Genomic DNA, 22,405 nt, shown 5'->3' on the forward strand with positions numbered 1-22,405 from the left:
CTTTAATTTCCAATACTTTATCACAAGAGAAAGAGCTATGATACGTATTATTTGTATACATGATTCATTTTCCTTTCAAAATAACTTTCACACATAGAACTACTAATGGTATCTCTGGGTCAAAGGGCATAGATTTTTAAGTAGCTTTTATAGGCAGAGTCTCAAATTGCTTTCCCGAATGGTTGCACGATTTCACCACTTCATCAACAGCACATTACTGTAACTATTTTTCCACAGACTTTCCAACATTTGTAATTTTCCTTTTTTGGTCAACATTGCTTAATCTGAATGATATGTGGCTGAATCTTAGAGCTGTTTTAATTTGGATTTTTCTTATTATTAGTGATTTGGGGCATTTTCCATATGGCTATTAAGAGGTTAGCTTTCTTCCTCTGAAAATTGCTTATTCATATCCTTTGACCATTTATCAATTATTAACTGGGGAAAGGCTCTTATTCTGAAAATTTGGAATTATATATATGTAAATATATATGCATATGCAAATATATACACATAAACACATATACACATACACGCATACATCTGTACACATATATGCATGTGCATATGTACATATGTGTGTATGCATATATGTATATGTGTATAGTTGAAGACTTCTACCTGAAAAATTCCTATGATTCCTCTCAGTCAGATTCTTCTATTTTAATCAGAGCTGAATTAATTTTTTATAAAAGCTATATAAAAATACATAAACAAAACTGTCTTTTTGACATTTTTTTTCATTTTGTTGTTTGTGGTACTCTCTATCCCTGGTACATTTATGAAATCTCCCTATGACAATTGATATGAAATGTGATTTTTCCCTTAAATCTTTAACTTGCTTATGACCTCACCCTTTAAAGGTATTTGAAGATTATCTTGGCATATGGCATGAGATGTTGATGTATATCTAGTTTCTGTTCCTCTATGTTACTATGCCCAGGAGGTTCTAAGAGTGGGGTGTGACTCTTCATCTTATTTTAAGAAAACGAAGGACTGGGAAGTGGAAAGACCACATGCCTTTACAGATTTATAAAATCAAGAAATTGTAGTGTTGGAAAGTTCCCTACAATAGTGCTATCAAACTCTAATAGGAAAATAATACAGCTTCTACATGTTAAGCTAGAAAGTCACAAATTAGCATTATGTTACATTGTATTCTTATGTATGTGGTGAAATACTTTCCAACTATATTTGAAAATAGTTTGGGTCCCACTTGGGATTTTTGTGGCCATGAGATTGACATCACCATTCTATAGCTTATCCTGCCTGCCCTATGCCTGCAAGTGCCCTAGCAACATCCCTGAAATATGAGCGGCTCTTAAGATCAGAGACTTCAAGGGAAGAGGAAGCTTTGAGCTTCTTGTGGTAGCCCATTATACTCTGGCATATCTCACATTTGGGGAAGATTTTCTTTACATTGAACTGAAGCCTGTTTTGACACGTTCTTCCATCTAATAGCCTCATTTCTGCCTTCTTGGCCAAAACAAAGCCAAGTTTAACCACCATCAACTTGTCATCCCTTCAAATATTTGAAGACATCAACTCTCTCCATTCTAAGGTTTCTCTCTTTAAAGCTAAGTGGTAAAGGATTTAGGGAAACTCTATACATATGAACTAGCCTTCTTGTTGTTGCTTCTCATATTTCATCATCATCCTCAAAAGACATAGTCTCAAATCTCTTAGTTACCTTCCTGTGAGTGTTCTTCAGATTGTCAATGTCTTTGTGACCACAGGTGATCTCTTAACTTCTGTTTGCCTCAGGCTCCTCAGTTGTAAAAAAAGGAAAGAAAAGTGAAAATAATAAACCTGCCTCCCACAGTTGTAAGGAAGATTGAATGAGATGATAATTGTGAAGTGGCTGACAAAAGGAGACACTTTTAAAATGCTTCCTTCCTTCCTTCCTTCTTTGCTTCTTTCCTTCCTTCCTTCCTTCTTTCCTTCCTTCTTTGCTTCCTTCCTTTCTTCCTTCCTTCCTTCCTTCTTTGCTTCCTTCCTTCCTTCTTTTCTTACCTGTCTGCCACAGTGTTTTGTGAGTTCTCTTACAAAACAAGTGTATATCAACTGATCCACAGTCAAAAGAAGCAGATCCCTGAGAAATTTACAAGCACTTTAAGTAAACCAAAAATACAAGTTACTTTGTTTACGCCAATAGTCTTCTGTGTGGGAGACAGAAGGCTAGTAATAAACAAAGCCTCAGTAATGCGCAATGATTGTAGAAAACTTGTTCCCAGTACCATGTACCCACCATTAAAGACTTTAATACATAACAAGTAACCTTAAACATTGAGGTAGAAATGAGGTATAATTCTGAATTTTTTTTTGTTTTCCCAAAGATTGCATGAAAGGAAAAAAAAAACAAAGACAAAGCTTTGTGACAAAGCCCTATGCTATTACTGAATAAAACATTCTTTGCTCTGAAAACAAACAAACAGAAACCAAAAAATTCCCATCTACTTGGAATGGAAACAACCTTCAAGTTAGTGGAACTAAAAAGTGGGAAGGTGAATGAAATACAAATAATAAGAAGAAAGGACAACATATTGTCACAAAGGGGTTCAAGATGTCATAAAAATAAGCCAACAAAGGAGGGAAGGGTTATTGATGTATTTGATGAATGTGCTTGCTGAGAGGTCTCTCCAGAAGCCATGGTGCGAGGTTTCTATGCTGTGTATCACTTGGTCCACTGCCTAGCCATTGTGTCCTGCTCTGCTCTGTTGGTCATGTTCTGATAGGTAATACGTCTCACAGAAGGGTCAGCAGGGTTGCAATCCATGAGAAAATGAGCAGATGGAGAGAAGAACATTAAAACAGGTGAGGGCTGGATTCTTTTAAATTTCCAGACAGATCATTCCTTTTCTGTTAATATTCCAATGATAGATTCCTGTCCTAAATGTAACCTTGTGTATTAGGAGGGCAGAGTTTATAATCTCAAAGAGGATCATAAACATGTCTGAAAGGTTCGGAACCGCCGGATATAAGAAACTCTCAAAGTAGAAGGCAGAAGAATCAAAACATATATTTAGGCTCCACAGTAACCAACCCATGAACCAGCATCCCCATTTTGACATATTAATGAAAAGTTTCCAGGCCCAATAAGTACGCCTTGAAAGAGTAACCAGGAGGCTACAGAGAAGCATGATTGCATAAAGCAAAATCATGCTTCCCCCTCTATGGTAAAAAGATTACCCACTGGCCTGAAGTCTTTGTTCAGCTTCCTCCCGTAGGTCAGCTCTGCTACTGGCAGCTCCTGCTTCAGCTGTGGCTGCGGCTGCGGCTGTGACTGTAGCAGCCTCTGGCTCCAACGGGAGCTGCTTTTAACCATCCAGCTTCTGCGGGGGTGTAAGGTACGCCAGGGAAAGCACAGGTTCTTTCAATCTGCTTAAGCAAGGTGAAGGGGTTGACCGGGAAAGCACAGGTTCTTTCCATCAGCTTAAGCAAGGGAAGCAAGGTGAAGGGGCCGACAAGCTTACTCCAGTCCAACATACAAACAGCATTCAGTTCAGGGGAAAAAGCCAAACTAGTCAAGGGCGCTTGTTGACTAAGTGCTAAGGAGCCCATTTTTGGTTGCCAATACACTCCACCCCTTGTTATAGGATACATAATCTAATCAGCCATGTATCCTAGAACATACATTGTGATCCAATTACAAAGGAAACTAAAACGTATCATTCATTATAAAGCAAAACATATCATTTGGTGACATTCCTAAATATTGGTTTATGATTCAAATGTGATCCACCCCTAAGTCCCAGCAAGATAATCTCTTCAATCAATCATCCCCAAAATAATTATTAATAATTCAAATGTCCACCCCTAAATCCTTGTATCCATTACATAGGATCAATAATATCATAATAATAAAACAACATAGCAAAGATAACACAAAATAAGTAAACATAGAACACTATCATCATTCCCACCCCCCCCCTGAATGATTGGGGCTCAAAATCTTGGGGTAAGGGGTGAAGGTCTCATTTTCCATAGCTTCTTCATGCTGAAATTGGATGTAGAGATGGCCCTGCCCCAAAAAGGCCCATTCCAGAGGTCAGTTCTTTAACGAGCTGGCAGGAATTCCAAGAATGCTATGTGCTTAGGCAGTCACCAGAAAGTGCAGGGTGCTTAATCCTAAAGGAAACAGAACTAGCAACAACGTTAGCCAAAACAAAGGACAAAAAGAGTAGACAAATATGGACTATTATTCTTCAAATAAAATCATCTCAAGTTTGGTTGAGATTTCAGTTATGCAAAGATCCAACATCAGAGCCAAACTCAGGTGGGAAATGTTTCTTTTCAAAAGGAACATAATGAGGAAGCCAAGAGGATCCCACCCTAGATAGAGACTAAGATTGTCCTCTCACCCTTTCCCCAGATGTACAAGGAAACACAATGGGAAAATTAAACTAAGAGGATCCCATCCTAGATAGAGACTAGGATTGTCCTCCCAGCCTTTCCCCAGATGTACAAGGAAACACAATGGGAAAATTAAACTAAGAGGATCCCATCCTAGATAGAGACTAGGATTGTCCTCCCAGCCTTTCCCCAAATGTACAAGTTTTCATCCGTTAATCACACAAGGTCACCTTCACTCTGAGTGGCTTGTGGGCTTGCAGGAGCAGTTCCTATTTCCCTATTTCTCCTGTTATCAAGTCCTTTATCTCTATACATTCTGTATAATTCATTGGTTGGAATTCCATCTATCATTTCAAAACCTACCCCTGCTCTCAATAGAGCTGTAAACATTTCTTTCCTTGTTACTCTCCTTTGGCGCCAAGTTTGCTGGTTATTCACCCTTCTCTCTCGAGGAGATCTATCCCTTCCCCAGTCACCTAAGTCATGTAACTGTAAAATCTTATTTATCACTGTTGTAAGATGGCTCCCTACTTCCCCAAGTAACAAATTCAAAATTAGTTGTTTATAAGCAGGGGGAGCTGTCCTAATTATTAAATTCCTATGAGGCAGTCCCATTGGATCATTGTAATATTTGTCTGCAGTTCCTATCATAATGGCAGTCTTCATTACCTCCTCCTTTAGTCTCATGATACAATCTCTAAGTGAAGACCAGGGTCTGTGCTCAGTGGGCCACATAGAATCAGTAGCATATCTCTTATTGCATCCCACAGCGGCTAACGCCAACAGAGTAGTCCTGCTATCACCATCTTCTTGCTGATGATGTTCCCTAAAAGCTTGTTGAACTAGAGGATCATGGCTGATACCTATGAATCTCATGCAGTCTGTCCTATCTACTGATATTCCACTGGCCCCTTGATCACTGAGTCTTACCATCCAAGATATTAATGGTTCTCACATTCTTTGGCTGAATCTACTCAAAATATCTGTGACCTCTTGCAGTGAGAAATCTTCCTGAATTTCCCTTGTAACTGAATCTTCACCTCGGGTTTCTGTCTTCCTCCTTTGTATGGGTTGAGCCCTTGTCTGATCATTTAACCATCTCCTATTCTCTGTGTGAGGGACATCCTGAACCCCAGTAGTGTTTTGTGCCTCAGCCCCTAACGTTGTCTCATTTCCCCCCCACTCACTTCCTCTGCCACCATGGCTAGGACGAAGCAGGCAGTCAGGCTCTTTCTGGGCTGGGTTGAAATGCACTCTGGGCTTTTTTGGTCTCCTGTTGCTCTTAGCCACATTAATAGAAAAGTTCTCATTTGAGTCAGTTTGGTCTCCTGCTATCTGAGATTCCCCTTCTTGCTGTGGGGTAGGAGTGCCCCCATGTTTTTCACTTAATCTCAATCTTTTGTATACTAGCCTGTAGGCTGATAACACTATCCAGCTTTGCCTAGATAGTGATGCCCCTGACTGAATCCCAAGTTCTTGTAAACACTTTTCCAAATCCCTAGGATCTCCTCTCTGTAGCCTTGGTTCCCAGTTTTCACAGGGTCCAGCTTTTTTAGCCAATTCTTTTGCTAGGGAGGAATAAAATGGATCCTCCCATCCTGGGATATTCATCTCTTCCTCTGAAATTGTTCTGCTTCTAAATAGAGATCTTATACCTAGCGATCCCATCCTCGTCGCCAACTGTATTAGGAGGGCAGAGTTTATAATCTCAAAGAGGATCATAAACATGTCTGAAAGGTTCGGAACTGCCGGATATAAAAAACTCTCAAAGTAGAAGGCAGAAGAATCAAAACATATATTTAGGCTCCACAGTAACCAACCTATGAACCAGCATCCCCATTTTGACATATTAATGAAAAGTTTCCAGGCCCAATAAGTACGCCTTGAAAGAGTAACCAGGAGGCTACAGAGAAGCATGATTGCATAAAGCAAAATCATGCTTCCCCCTCTATGGTAAAAAGATTACCCACTGGCCTGAAGTCTTTGTTCAGCTTCCTCCCGTAGGTCAGCTCTGCTACTGCCAGCTCCTGCTTCAGCTGTGGCTGCGGCTGTGGCTGCGGCTGCGGCTGTGGCTGTGACTGTAGCAGCCTCTGGCTCCAACGGGAGCTGCTTTTAACCATCCAGCTTCTGCGGGGGTGTAAGGTACGCCAGGGAAAGCACAGGTTCTTTCAATCTGCTTAAGCAAGGTGAAGGGGTTGACCGGGAAAGCACAGGTTCTTTCCATCAGCTTAAGCAAGGGAAGCAAGGTGAAGGGGCCGACAAGCTTACTCCAGTCCAACATACAAACAGCATTCAGTTCAGGGGAAAAAGCCAAACTAGTCAAGGGCACTTGTTGACTAATTGCTAAGGAGCCCATTTTTGGTTGCCAATACACCTTGGCTGGTTTAAATAAGGAGTTTGGGGAGAAGGTAATGTCAAGAAAGAAAACCCCTCCTTCATAGACAGACCCTAGGCCTCTCAACATAGTTGATCGCCATTCATAATGTCTCCTTTGGGTCCAGCACAACAGTTTTCAGGAAGATCCAATGTAATCACTAGGAGTTCTTTCTGAATTCTTTTTGCACTAGTTGATAATTTATAAGCAATCTTGCTAGAGATCTTACCTTCCTTTTTTCTTGGGCTAAACTTGACCCCTGTTCTTGTTCTTGTTGAGCCCTTTAAGTTAATCTCCATCAGAAGTTCCTCTGCTAATACTTGGGATGACTTCAACTCTTTGTCCTTCAGTGGATATCTTAGATGCTGGGCTAAGGAAGATTGTGTTCAGATAGTTAGCTGTAACAGCCTGATAGAGGAGGGGGAGGAGGAGAAAGAGGGAGGAAAAGAAGAGGAGGAGAAAAGGGTGTACACTGACGAGGATTTATAGACACTTGGACCCCACCAACACCACTGCTCTGCCGCACTTCCTCACACACCCTCATTCCTGTACCCTCACTTGATCTAGCCTACTCTGGCTCCCAAAGTTCCCACTTTCTTCCACTTGGGCTCGGGCTCCAGCTCCTGATGCTCAAGACTCTGTTAAAAGTGAATCCACCAGCACTTTGCTTACTGGGTTGACTCCTACCCACACACAGACACACAAACACACAGACACACAGACACACAGACAAACACACACACACACACTACATCCACTTCGCTCCCCTCCTTCTTCCTTTCCTAAATATAATTCTTCCTCGAAGAAACTAAATAAATATTCGAAATGTGGTAATCAGGACAAGAATAATCATAGATTTATGGATTCAGAGTTGAAAAGGCCTTAGACAACTATTTAATACAGCCTGACTTTTTTTCTTACAGATCCAAGGAACTGGGGCCATCAGTGGTGAAAGGACTTGGCCATTTCCCTCATGCTACATATCACGCATATCACACACCAGCACATTTATGTTTAAGACTTTGCAAGCCATGCTTTAGCATATGTGAACCAAGAATCACCAAAAGAGTAAACTGGTTTTCAAAGAGGCAGACAACTAGACACCAAATTGCCAACATTCTCTGTATTATGGATAAAGCAAGGGAGTTCCAGGAAAAAAAAAATCTACTTCTGCTTCATTGACTACACTAAAGCCTTTGTGTGGACACAACAAAATGTGGAAGTCCTCAAAGAGATGGGAGGACCAGATCATCTTACTTATCTCCTGAGGAACCTGTATGTGAGCCAAGATGTAACAGTTAGAAGCAAACATGGGACAACTGATAGGTTTATTATTGGGAAAGGAGTAAGATAAAGCAATATATTGTTATCTTATTATATATGCAGAGTGTGTCATGTGAAATGTCAGACTGGAATCAAAGCTGGAATCAAAGTTGCTGAGAGAAATATCAGCAATCTCAGATATGCAAACTATAATGACAGAAAGTGAAGAGCAATTAAGAAGCTTCTTGATGCAGGTGAAAGAGGACAGTGCTTAACATTAAAAAAAAAAAAAACACAAAGATCTTGGTGACTGGTCCTATCACTTCCTGGTGAGAAGAGAGAGAAGAAATGGAAGCACTGTCTGGCTTTATATTCTCAGGCTCAAAGATCAGTGCAGATGGTGACTGCAGCCATGAAATTAAAATATGCTTCCTTGGAAGGCAAACTATGGCAAATGTGGACAGGGTACTAAAGAACAGAGACATCACCTTGCTGACATAGGTCCATATAGTCAAGGTTATAGTTTTTTTTTTTTTTTCCAGTAGCAATGTGTAGCTATAAGAAAGGGACTATAATGAAAGTTGAGCACCATAAAATCAATGCTTTTGAATTGTGTGCTGGAGAAGACTTTTGGAAGTCCCTTGGACAGCAAGGAGATCAAATCAGCCAATACTTAAAGATATCAATTCAGGCTATCCTCTGAAAGGTCAAATGCCAAAGCCAAAGTTTAAATATGTTGGCCATGTAATGAGAATATGGGACTCATTAGCAAAGACCATGATGTTAAAAAAGATTAAAGGCAAAAGGAAAAGGGGACAGCAGAGAATAAGGTGGATAGATAATATCATAGAAACAAACACCATGAACTTGGACAACTTCGAGAAGCAGTGGAAGATAAAGGGCCCTTGCATGATATGGTTTGTGGAGTCACAAAAAGTTGTAAACAACTGAATGGCTGAACAACAGTGTGCCATGCCTCTCCAATAGACTATAATAGCATTTATGGCTGTCCTAATACAGTTCATTTTGAGGGAGATTTTGAATTGATCTAATAAAAAAAGAATTCAGGTATTCCCAGAGCTCTAACCATTACATTACACAGACACTCCAAAAGCATTCAGAAAATAAAGTCTTGGTCAAGTTCATGCAGCTATTTAGTGGCAGAGTTAGAACACAAATCCAGGTACTGTAACTCCCAAAACATTAAATATTCCTTTTTCCATACTATTTTATTTTCTCGGTGAAAGGGCTACTAGAGCAGAATGTTTTATTGGTTGTCACATGTAATCATGTCAGGTGCTTTTTCTTAAATATTTTTATTTCTTTACCTTGCAAGAGAAGGTTACATAATAAGTGTATCTTTTGGGGAGGCTTTTTCCAGAAATAAAAAATAATGTGAAAACAAAAGTCATCAATAAACAACATGTATTAAAAAGAATAAATGGGGCCATAGGCCTAGATAAGTCCTTCTGGGTCTGAAAGTTGAAGCTTCCATGAGCTTCGGAGACATTTGTGATAGGATTTCTTACAGGAAGAAAATCATTTCAGAACAGAGACTTGAGGAACAGGGACACCAATTCTGTCACCTATATCTACTGGGCAACTGTCAGGTAAGTGGAAAATCTGATTCTTAAACATATATTCTTTTCTGATAGACACCAATGACTTGAATGAAGATAGGGAAAATCAAATCCACACAACTGCTTCATTGAGTAAGCCATCATGCTATGTGCCTTTAAGCTGCTTAGGTCAAGAAACAATTTAGCCAGAAGAAAATAGAGATCCCTGAGCTTTCCCATAGCCTCTGAAATGATAGCAATGAGAAAGGCTCAAGTGTAGACTGCATTGTAATGATTGGATTTTGTTAGTGGTCACTGTCCAGTCTTGCAACATGGCTGGGCAGACTGAATAAGAGATTCTCTCTTGGAGAGTTCACTGAAAGAAAAAAAAGTCCTTTGATTTAATTCTAACTACCCTTTGAGTCTGTGTACAAGACACAGTTCCTCCATGTAGCCAGCTAGGTCCAACTTTTCACCTTTTAAAAACAATTGATTGTAAATTTAGCAATAATAAACAAACATAAAACATGATCTGAAACTACAAAGACATGTTTCTTCTCTGAATGCATAGCTCCTCTTCACCATACCATTCATTTAGTAATTAATAATCAGCCATCTTAAATTCAATCCAAGGGGATTGAGTTGAAATTGTATGTGTAAGTTGCTTTGTAAATCTTAAGAAGCTGAATACCATTTAGCTCTGATCATCATCATCATCATTACCACCACCACCCTCACAATTTTTATTGCCTATACCAAAGACTGAAGCAGCTGCTGGCTCAGTGGATAGAGCACTGGTCCTGCAGTCAGGATGACCTGAGTTCAAATCCAGCCTCATACACAGTTGTATGACCCTGGGCATGATTACATAACAAAATGGATCCACTGGAGAAGGAAATGGCCAACCACTCCACTATCTTTGCCAAGAAAATCCCCAGTGGGGTCATGAAAGGTCAGATACAACTGAAACAAAAGAACAATAACATACCTATGATTACATCCACATAGGGAATTCCCAGCCAAGATCTGCCCTCTGCCAGCTTAAATCACCACCTTCTTTGTAATGTCTGTTCTCAGAGAGATGGCTGGAAGACCAAAAGATTGAGTAACTTACCCAGGATCTCAACAGAAAACATGTGACAGAGGCAACACTTGAACCCAAGTCTATCTGTTGCCACTGTCAGCTGTCCATCTGTCACACAATGATACCAAGTATACAGTGGGCACTTAATAAATGCTTCTCACAAAGCAGTGACCAAATCTGGAGGGAAGTAAAATCACAAGGATAAACCGTCCTGAAAGCACTTAAATCATAGACTCCTGGAGCTAGAAAGGTCTTTCAAGATGAACTCTGACCATGGAGAATAAATAGATTTTCCTCTGGAATTTCCCTTGAAGCTCTTGAAGCCTCTTGAAGGTACATAGCAGAGTGGTTAGAGTGCTGCATTTGGATTCAATTGGGCCTGAGTTAAAACCTTTCCTCAAATACTTACTGGCTTTGTGACCATGGACAAGTCAGTGATCTCTGGGAGTCTTGGTTCCCTCACCTGTGGAAGGGGCATAATAATAGCATAACAAAATATGCAGAGAGGATTCTAGAAATGCTAGTTGTTTTGCTGTTGTTATTAATTATTTTTTCCTATTTTCCAGTCTTCTTACACTTAGCTCCCTTCCGTAACATTCTCTATAACATCTACACCAACCTACTTACAGTTCTATGCACACGACCCTCCAAAGGGCATGAGTGATAAATACATGGGTCTGCAACTCTACTACCACTTCTCAAGGCCTGAGACTTCATTCCTCATTATCTGACTTCAAGCAAATCCCAGGATTTTATCCAGTTCCCATACTCCGGTAACTCATTTCCCTGACCTTGTAAGGCTTAGAAGGTCATAGTCATCTTCAATCCCTTTCACCTAAAATAAGAAAGAACACCTACAAAATGGAAAAGAACTGAGGTCTATAATGCTGGGCCACATGCTGAGTGAGGTGGTGCTATTAGGATCCCAGTTTTACAGTAGAGGAAACTAAAGCTGACCAGAGTTAAGTGACTGGCCCAGGGTCATAGAGGTAGAAAATATCAGAGCTGGAATCTGAACTCAAGTTATAGGATTCCATATTTAAATGTGGAAAGGGCCTTAGAGTCTTTACAAAGCTCCTCTATATCCTCATCTCTCTCTCACCAGAACAGCAGACAAGCAAGAAAGAAACAGAGCAGAGCCAATCAGCACATTTCCAATGTTTTTTTGGGGGTAAGGCAGTCCTGTGTGCTTTCAGGGAAAACAGGAGAGGGAGCACTCTAACCTTGTCCAACCCAAGTCCCAGATTATAGAGGAAATGAGCTATTTATCCATGCACTGTATATGGTAGCACAGTGACAAGCACTTGTTCTCCCCAGGAAACCAATGTTTCTCCATGGAGGGTTGGAGAGATCTCAGTAATATCCTGCCCCTTCTCTGTGTACAAATTCTGGTGGAGCGATTGATGGGAAGCCTACCTCTAATGGCAGGGGAAGAGGCTCATTCCTCTGTTATTGGGCCATATCTACAATGACCATTATCCCAACAACTCGCAATCTGCCAAAATGTCCTCCCACCAGATGGCTTCAGCTCCACAGAGCTGAAATGTTAATCAATAAATGATTGAATTGTATTCCCCATTATTGCTGCTCCCAATCTGGCAGACACAAATTGGTATCTGTCTGGCTTCCAAGGTCCAAGGGGAGAACAGAGTCTGTTAAAAGGGACTGATTAGCTGCATAGAGCCATTCTTTCACTTTTATTGTCATTTGTCTTTTGAAATGGATAATTATAGGACATAATATCTTGCAGGGGATTTTTATAATGTTTTAACTTTTATTAGAGATAAGACCAGGAGACACTGGCAAGCAAAAGATGTAGATAGATAGAAAGATAGATAGATAGATAGATAGATAGATAGATAGATAGATAGATAGATGGATAATGGATGGAGAGACAGAGAGAGAGAGAGAGAGAGAGAGAGAGAGAGAGAGAGAGAAAGAGAGAGAGAGATTGAGAATTTGGAATCTGGCGACTGAAGATCAGTACGAGTTCTAAAATTTAGTCTGTGTAGAGTATTGGGAAAATCACTTCATCATACTCTTATGGTCATGCCTCTAAAACTGAGGTGGAACTCAGAAGAAAACTCCTCCAAAGGAGTTATGTTACAGAGATGAAGAAAATGAGGCCCAAAGAGTTTGAATGACTGGTCCAAAAGAAGGGGAAAGGAGAAGCATCTATGAAATGCCCACTTTGTGCCAGGTGCTGTGCTAGGCTCTATAAAATGTCATCCCATTTGATCCTCACAACAATCCTGTGAGGTGACTGCTGGTAAGATTATAATTTTACAGCTGAGGAAATTAAAGCCTACAGAGGTTAAGTGACTGGCCCAGAGTCACACAGATAGAAAGTGTCAGAGTTAGAATTTGAACTCAAGTTACAGGATCCTAGATTTAGAGGTGGAAAGGGCCTTAGGGATCATCAAATCTAACTCTCACATAGCCAGTCATTTATTTGAGGGGAGATCTGAAATCAGGTCTTCCTGACCCCAAGTCTCAGGTGCTATGACTTCTGTATTAGTACTCTTTAAACTGAATAGCTAAGAGCTAGCAATTATATAGCACTTTAAGCACAAATTTATCCTTTCCTCATTAAGGTCCTGTTCCTGCACTAGGCCCCAGGATCACAGCTGTGTGATCCTGGAAACTTATACAGACATTCTGATCCTCATTCAGGCTTAAAAGGGCCATGAATGACACTTACACTACAGAACTGAAGCACTTATGTCAACATCCAATTTTACTTTCTACGTGAACTTTTGCATCCCTTGCCTTCCTGGATATCAGTGTCCCTATATGCAACGCAAAAAAAAAAATTTACTAGATGACAGCCTTCAAAATTTAAATCTGTGATCATATATTTGCACATTGCTTTCGTTTCCCCTTCAGCAACTTACCAACTTCATAAAAAAGACAATAGGAGAAAAAGACCTTTCTTCCCTCTTTGCCTCCTTTCCTTCTTCCCTCTTTCCTTCCTTTCCTTCTTTCCTCCTTACTTCCATCCATTCTTCATTTAACTGTCAAATTATTCTTCATAAAGGGAAGATCTGACCATGTCAATATCACCTGTCTAATCGATAAACTCTAATAGCTCCCTATGACCTCCAGGATCAAGTATAAAATCTCCTTTTTATCTTTAAAGTCTTTCACAACCTGGCATTTTCCTATTTATCCAATCTTCATATTTTTGGATCAAGTGACACTAGCCCCTTGCCATTCCCCACACAAAACACTCCTGCTCTCAACATTGGACATTTTCTCGAGCTGTCACCCAGGCTCAGAATTCTTTCTATTCTCCTCTGTGTCTCCTGGCTTCTCTGGCTTCCTTTATACCTTAGTTAAAATCTTGCCTTCTGCAAAAAGCCTTTCTGATCTCCCTTAATCTTATTTTCTTCCACTTGAGATTATCTGATTACCTGCAATTTATCCTGAATATAAAGATGTATGCATATGCATATGCTTATATGTGCGCAGAAACATAAATACATACATATATGCACACATGTATATGCACATGTATGTATAGGTATGCATGTGAATTTGTAGGTGACTTATTTCTATATAGTTTTTTTTTTAGATTTTGTCTCTCCCAATAGAATGTGAGATCCTTGATAGAAAGGAATAATATTTCTCCTCCCTTACATTCACAGTACTTACTAAGCAGCGTGCTTGGCACATAGCAGGCTCTTAATAAACATTTTCTTGATTTGCTTTTTGATTTGACTTGCTTCCTTTTCCATGATAATAAGTTATTGGATTTCTTTGTCTATGTAAAAGAAAATAAATGGATTGAGGCAACAGTTTTTCCTCTATAAACTTTTGTTTCTTCCTTGCATTTTTAATGTGTATGGGAGATAAAATATTTAGAATATTGGAATTACTACTCTCTATATATTAGAATTATTCCAGTAAATATTTAGAATGTAAGAATTATGCTATAAATATTTAGACTACTATAAATTTATCCCATATATTATACTAGAATTATTCTAAATATCTAGAATATTTGAAATAATTTTTTGAAATATTTAGAATTAGCTAACTTTTTTTTTTTAATTTGCCAGTTCCATCTCTTAAGGATGGAAATATGTCAAGGATAGAACAAGAGTACATTCAAATTCATGTATATAGTTTGAATTGGCTATGTCTCTAATAAAACTTTGAGAGATGACATAACATAGTGAAGAAAGCCTCCCAACAAACAGAAAAAAAGACTTGGTCATTACTAGATGCTTGCGGATCGAGAGGTCATGGACCGATTTCCATTGCTTTGGGAAAGGATAGGTTGAACATGCCATGTGGCTTCCCTATGGATCTCTCATCACCCTTTGAACTCAGGTTTATATCTCATCCTTCAATTCAAGTAAAATCAAGTTAATAAGCATTTCATGTTTACTATATGCCAGGTACTGTGCTAAGTACTGGGGATGCAAAGAGACAAAAACAATTCCTGCCCTTAAGGAAGTGCCAATCAGCAGAGACAACGTGCATATATTTACGTATAACCAAGATATAGATAAATGGATAGATAGATAGATAGATACATACATACATACATACATACATAGATACATAGATACATAGATACATAAATACATAGATAGATAGATACATAGATATTTAGATACATAGATACATAGATAGATACGTACATAGATGGATAGATGGATACATAGATAGATACATAGATATTTAGATACATAGATAGATATTTAAATACATAGATATATACATAGATGGATAGATAGATAGATATCTAGATACATAGATAGATACATACATAGATGGATAGATAGATACATAGATATTTAGATACATAGATAGATACATACGTAGATGGATAGATAGATACATATATATTTAGATACATAGATACTTACATAGATGGATAGATGGATACATAGATACATAGATATTTAGATGCATAGATACATACATAGATGGATAGATAGATATATAGATATCTAGATACATAGATACATAGATGGATAGATAGATACATAGATATTTAGATACATAGATACATACATAGATAGATACATACATAGATAGATACATAGATATTTAGATACATAGATAGATAGATACATAGATATTTAGATACATAGATAGATGGATACATAGATAGATACATAGTTACATAGATATTTAGATACATAGATACATACATACATAGATGGATACATACATACATACATACATACATACATAGATGGATAGATACATAGATGGATACATACATACATAGATGGATAGATACATAGATACATAGATAGATACATAGATGATAAATAGATAAACAGTAGATGGAAGGTATTTGTATGGGGTGGGCAGAGAGGGAAAGGCAACATTTAGAAGGCAAATCTTATTGAATGAATTTTATAAGTCATTTTCAAATGGTTCTGGTCCTGTTGTGGGAAAGTGAGATAACAATGATAGGGTAGATGATGGCCTGAGTGAACATTAGAAGGAATTTGAAGCACAAAATATTCTGGTCAGGGGCTGGTTAGGTATACGGGGCTAAATATGTTTACATTCAAAAAGGCTCAGTTCCAGGGTTAAAGTTCTGAGGAAGTTTATTGTCTTATGCACATGCATATAGAGCAGTCAGGTGACCCAGTGGATAATAGAGTGTGAGGCCTGGAGTCAGATCAACTCAGCTTCATGAGTTCAAATCTGGCCTCAGACACTAATTGTGTGTCCCTGGGGAAGTCACATAACTTGTTTGCCTTTGTTTCCTCTTCTACAAAATGACCTGGAGAAGAAAATAGCAAACCATTGAAGTATCTTTGCTAAGAAAAACTCAAATGGAGTCATGAAAAAGTTCACAGCTGAAGCTCATGATTGAAAAATGACTGACCCACAAAGCACAGGTATGTCTATACATGTTTGTATTCAATTATTTGTGTGTACATATAAATATATACATACATACATATACATGTGTAGTTGTGTATATACACATATGTATGTACATACGTGTGTATGTACACACATGTGTGTGCATGTGTATGTACGTGTGCGTGTGTGTGTGTGTGTGTATGGGTGTACATGAGTACAGACAAAGTTTAAGGACTAGATTTGTGATTTCATTGACATAAGGAAAACCCATATGAAGGAGCTCCTTCAACCAATGCAAATTGGCACTTTCTCTTTGATTTATAGCCATATCCAAAGGTCATGTGGGTTAATGCATAGAGGTCTCATCTCAGAGATGGGAAAACCCTGCCTCTAAGTTTCACCCTTGATACTTATTGGTCATGTGATCCTCAGGAAGTCATTGAACCTCTCAGTGCTCTAGTCAACTGTGAAAGACTGTAAGTTTCAGAGAAGATGCTGACCTGCCTTGCTAGCAGTTTGCTCACCTGAAAATTCCTTATAAAATGAAATCTTGGGCTCAGTGTATGTGTAATGACTTCACACATTCATACAGATCATACATATCTCCATACATAATGTAGCCCCTGTTACATAGACCCATGCATATAATATATAAATGCATGCATTCATGGATACATACATACAAAGGTTGTTCCAAATGTCTTAGTACAGTTTTGAGCTAGTAAAGCTTAAAATTATTTTAAGACTTTGGAACACACTGTAGGCATAAGATAAGGGTAGAGATGATCTAGATATCTATATAGATGATCTAGATAGCTGTCACTAGCGTCACAGTCGACATATTACTCGTCAAAACATCCTTGCATTTATTACAACGAATAGACAAGAATCACAAAGCTTCAAAACTTGAGGGGGGAGCTATAATGAGCACCAGTGGAAGAAATGCCCATATTTTTGAATTTGCAGGTCCATTGAGGATCAGAAGAGGGAAAGTGATATGCATCCAGAGCCAACAAGAATTGACTGGCCAAATTGGAATGGAAATTACTAGTGGAGTGTTACTAGGTTCAGTCTTTAGCTTTTCTCTGTTCAGCATTTTTATCAGAGACTTGGATAAAGATCTTGAACAGATGATAAAATTTCGAGATGAGACAAACCTGTAAGGAATGGCTGATATACTTGATAGCAGTTCCAAAATGTTTTCGACAAGCCAGCAACCTGGACTAAAACCAAAGAGCTACAGTTTGATGGGGATAAACACAAGGACCTCTGTGGACACTAGTCAACTACCTCAATGGCATCAGTCCAGGATGGGAAAGAACTGCTTTAGCAGCAGTTGACAAATATTTCAGTAGCATTATTCAACCAAACATCAATATTAGCCAACTGTGTCGCCCAACCTAACTAACCTTAGGGTTACATTCATAGTGGTAATTTGTATGATGTTATATGACATATGTGTGCATGTATATATGCACTTGTATATGCATTATATGTATGTATGTATGTATATACATGTATTGAGGATTTGTTGTTCAGTTGTTTTCGATCTTGTCTGACTCTTCATGAGCCCACTTAGGATTTTCTTGGCAGAGATATTAGAGTGTTTTGTCATTTTCCTTCTCCAGTTCCTTTTGCATAGGAGGAAACTAAGGCAAACAGAGTTAAGTATCCTGCCCAGGGTCACACAGCTGGGAGTATATGGGGCCACACTCAAACTCAGAAGATGACTTGACTTCAGGCCTGCCATTCCCCACACTGCCACCTAGCTGCCTGTTTGTAGATAGTTTGTATTTCTTTAATCTTATCCATGTCATCCTTCCTTTCCTTTTGTTTTCCACCCCTCCATAGAATGCTAGCTGTCATCAATAGGAGTATCTCTTTCATCTTTATCTTTGTCCTAGGCATCTAAAGTGCTGGTCCAGAGAGTGTTGGGTCTGACCTGAGTTCAAATCCAATCTATGATACTTACTTGCTCTGTGATCCTAGGCAAGTCACTTAAATTTGTACTTGCCTCAGTTTCCTTGACTGCAAAATGGGAATAATGAGAGCACATACCTTAGAGGGTTGTTGTGAGGCTCAAAAGAGATAATATTTGTGAAGCACTTGGCATACATAGTTCCTGCGCACATTCTGGTAGAGCAAGCACTAACAGGGGACACGATTGTTGTGTAAATTGGCAAGGTTACAGAGAACTTGGTCTGGAATGTGGGAAAAGAGATTGCAGTATGGCGTGAGAGATTGGACAAGATGAAGCTCTCAGTTTCTTTCTAACCTGAAGATTCTCCCATTCTCTGAAATGCCTTGGAACCCCAGGCTTAAGCTAGGGTACTAACTAGGAGATCAGGCTTTCTACTCGATGCAGTCAGTGGATTTCTTTTCTTTCTCTTTCACACTCTACCTTATCATCTATTTCTGTGTCTGCCTCATCTCCATTACTCATCTGCAGGTAGGAGACATGTGATCAAGGTAGAAGCATTGTGATGTCTGCTTCTAACTGCCACAATACATCATAAGGTACTTATTCATTCAATTAAAAAATATTAAGTACCTTCTATGTACCAGTACCTTCTAAGTACTGTAGATGCCGTTAAAAAAAAAAGAAAGACAATCCCTGCTTTCAAGTAGCTGGCAATCTAATGAAGGAAGGCAGTATTCAAAAGAAAGCTGAAAAGGAGGAAGGGACAAAGAGGGAGAAAAAGGATGGGAGAGGCCACTAAAAGGTAGAATGATCCATGAAGTGGAAACCAAGCAGAGTTGCTGCTAAGGAATGGAGAGTTACCTGGAAAGTTCTGAAAGTCTAGAACCTTTTATAAAGTAAAGCTTTGGGAGGCATTTATTGCCCTACTCTTCAAGCCCACCAATCGGAAGAGAGAGACAACTGAGGGGGCTGACGAGGTGTTGAGTATTAAAACCTTAATCTTCGTGGTGATGAGATTTCTAGTGATCTTCTCCTCCTGGGGGAAGGCATGCAAGCGGAACGTCACTGGAACATGAGCAAGCAGAGTTGCTGACAGAGAGCAGAAAGTTATCTTCCGCCTAAACATCCTGTGGGTTAGTCATAGACCCTTAAGAATGAAGCAAACAGTTAGCAATAGTAACTGTGGAAAACAAATTGAAGCCAGTTTCACTGATAAAAGCCACATTTCACAACCATATAGAGAATCAAGTCAAATTTATAAAAGTAAGAGCCATTCCCCAATTGATAAATGATCAGAAGATATGATCAGTTTTCAGATAAAGTAATCAAGGCTATCTATAGCCATATGAAAAATGCTCTGACTCATTATTGACTGGAGAAACACAAATTAAAACAATTTTGAGCTACTACATCAATACTTATTAAATTGTCTAAAAGGACAAAAAAGTTAGATAACAAGTGTTGAAGGGGATTTGGGAAAGAGGAGGCATTAACGCACCCTTGGTGGAGTTGTGAACTGATTCAACCATTCTGTAGATCAATTTGGGACTATGTCCAAAAGGTTATAAAACCATGTAGATACCCTTTGATCCAGCAATACCACTTCTAAGGTTGTATCCCAAAGAAATCACACAAGCGGGAAAAGGACCTATATGTACAAAAATATTTATAGCGGCTCTTTTTGTGGTAGCCAAGAATTGGAAATCAAAGGGATGCCCACCAATTGGGGAATGGCTGAACAAGCTGTGGTATATGAAGGTAATGGAATACTATTGTGCTATAAGAAATGGGGATGATACGGACTTCATAGCAACCTGGAAAAACCTACGCAACATAATGCTGAGTGAGCGAAGCAGAGCCAGGAGAACATCATACACAACCACAGATATATGGATTCCATGAGGACCAACCCTGACAGACTTCACTCTTCTCAGCAACACAAGGTACAAAGACAACTCCAAAGGACTCACGATGGAGAATGCTATCTACATCTAGAGAAAGAACTATGAAGTTTGAATGCAGATTGAGGCACACTTCATCCTCGCCTTCCCCCCGCTTTTTTTCTTTTTCTCTCTTTTGTTTTTTGTTTTTGGGTTGTTTTTTTTGGTTCTGTTTCTTCGTTCACATAATTCATTTCATTGATCACAGTTCTTCTCCATAACTTGACTAGTATGTAAATTAATTCAATGCGAAGTTATATGTGGAAACTATATGGGATTCCATGCCATCTTGAGGAGGGAGGGGGGAAGGGAGGGAAGAAAATCTGGAACTCAAAATTATGTAGAACCGAATGTTGTGAACTAAAAATAAAAAAAATATTAAAAAAAAACATGTAGATCTTTTGATCTAGCAATATCACTCCTAGGTCTGTATACCAAAAAAGATAGAAAACAAAAGAGGAAAAGGACCTATATGTGCAAAAATATTGATAGCAGCTCTTTTCTGCAGGTAGGAAATTAGAGATTGAGGGGATGCCCATCAGTTAGGGAAAGACTGAGCAAGTTGTGGTGTATCATTATGATGGGGTATTATACTATAAGAAATGATGAGCAGAATGGTCTCAGAGGAGCCTGGAGGGCCTTGTATGGGCTGATGCAAAGTGAAATATACTGTGGTCAGAATGGTGGCAATGTGGTGGGATGATCAGCTGTGAATGGCTTGGCTATTCTCAACACTGCAGTGATTCAGGTCAACTCTGAAGGACTTATAATGAGGGGTGCTGTCCATTCCCAGAGAGGGAATTGATGGTGTCTGAGTACAAATTGAAGCATACTTTTTACCTTATTTTTCTTGAGGGTTTTTTTGGTCTATGTTTTCTTTCACAATATGACTGATATGGATATGTTTTGCAAAAACAAAAAATGAAAAGAACATAGCCCACGAGGGTTCCAGCTGGTGATGGAGAATGGAGAGTTACCTAGAAGAGTAATTGTGCCACTTTACCTATCTGTGCCTCAGTTTCTTCACCTCAACTATAATGGGATTATACTTTCAGATCACACAGCTCAGACATGGAAGGTATTTTAGAGGTCCAACCCCTTAATTTTAAAAATGGTGAAACAAAAAACCAGAGAAATAACGGCACTTGTCCAATATCATGCAGGCAGTGAGTAGGAGAGCTCGTATTTGAACCCAGGTGTCCTGGCTCTAAAACAAGTGGTTTTCCATTTGACTATGCTGCCTCTCTGGCCTCTCATTAATAACTTTCAAGAGATCACAAAGGCTTCCTTCTAGCCTTGTCATACTATATAATGCAGTGTTAACAAAACTGGATCCTGGAGAAGACTGAGTTCAAATCCTTTTTCAAAAAAGTAATGCATGTCAAATACTTTAAAAATCTTTTTTCTATTCTTTAAAAAAATTCTGAATTTCCTCAATACCAAATAATATGATCATTTCCATATATAATGTAGAAGAGTTTCACCTGATGCTATGAATCTATATTTTGAACTATTTCCTTTTCAAGTATTTAATACATTCAACGTTATTTTCAAAGCTATCTTCTTTGTCTGTGTTTCCCACTCAGCTTTATTCTGTTCTCTCTCATGCATTTTAAAACTATGATTTTACAGCTCTTAAAGCATTGTGTCTATGTCATTCATTACTCTTTTTTCTTGGAAATGATTCTTGCTGCCCCTAAAGCACAGACTCCTGGCTCCAAGGGACTGGGAAGCTAAACTAGCCTGACATTTCTTATGCCCCTTAGTGAAATTTCTTGACATTTTCAATTGCTGTTTGTTAAAATCCTTTTTGTCACCTTTTATATGAGCAAGATAGGTGTTACAACAGAGAGAGAACTGGAATTGGAGTCAAAAAGTACTACATTCAGATCCTGCCTCAGACACTTACATGCTATGTGACTGGACAAGACAGTTTACCTCTGTTGCTTCGTCTGCCAAATGGAGATAAAAGGGAGACCTAGCTCAGAGTTGTTGTTGGGATCAGATGAGATAGCATAGGCAAAGCATTTTGCAAACCTGAAAGTGCTTATAAATGAAAGCTTTTATTGTGTA

The 22,405-nt window shown here is 38.9% G+C and overlaps 1 pseudogene; it reads right to left on the minus strand.

The window, feature by feature from the left end:
- Window positions 1-2,674: 2,674 nt before the first annotated feature.
- Window positions 2,675-22,405, minus strand: part of LOC118842860 — a 54,359-nt pseudogene continuing 34,628 nt past the window's right edge.

This window comes from Trichosurus vulpecula, chromosome 3 (genome assembly GCF_011100635.1).
Source record: "Trichosurus vulpecula isolate mTriVul1 chromosome 3, mTriVul1.pri, whole genome shotgun sequence".
NCBI classification, from domain to species: Eukaryota; Metazoa; Chordata; class Mammalia; order Diprotodontia; family Phalangeridae; genus Trichosurus; species Trichosurus vulpecula.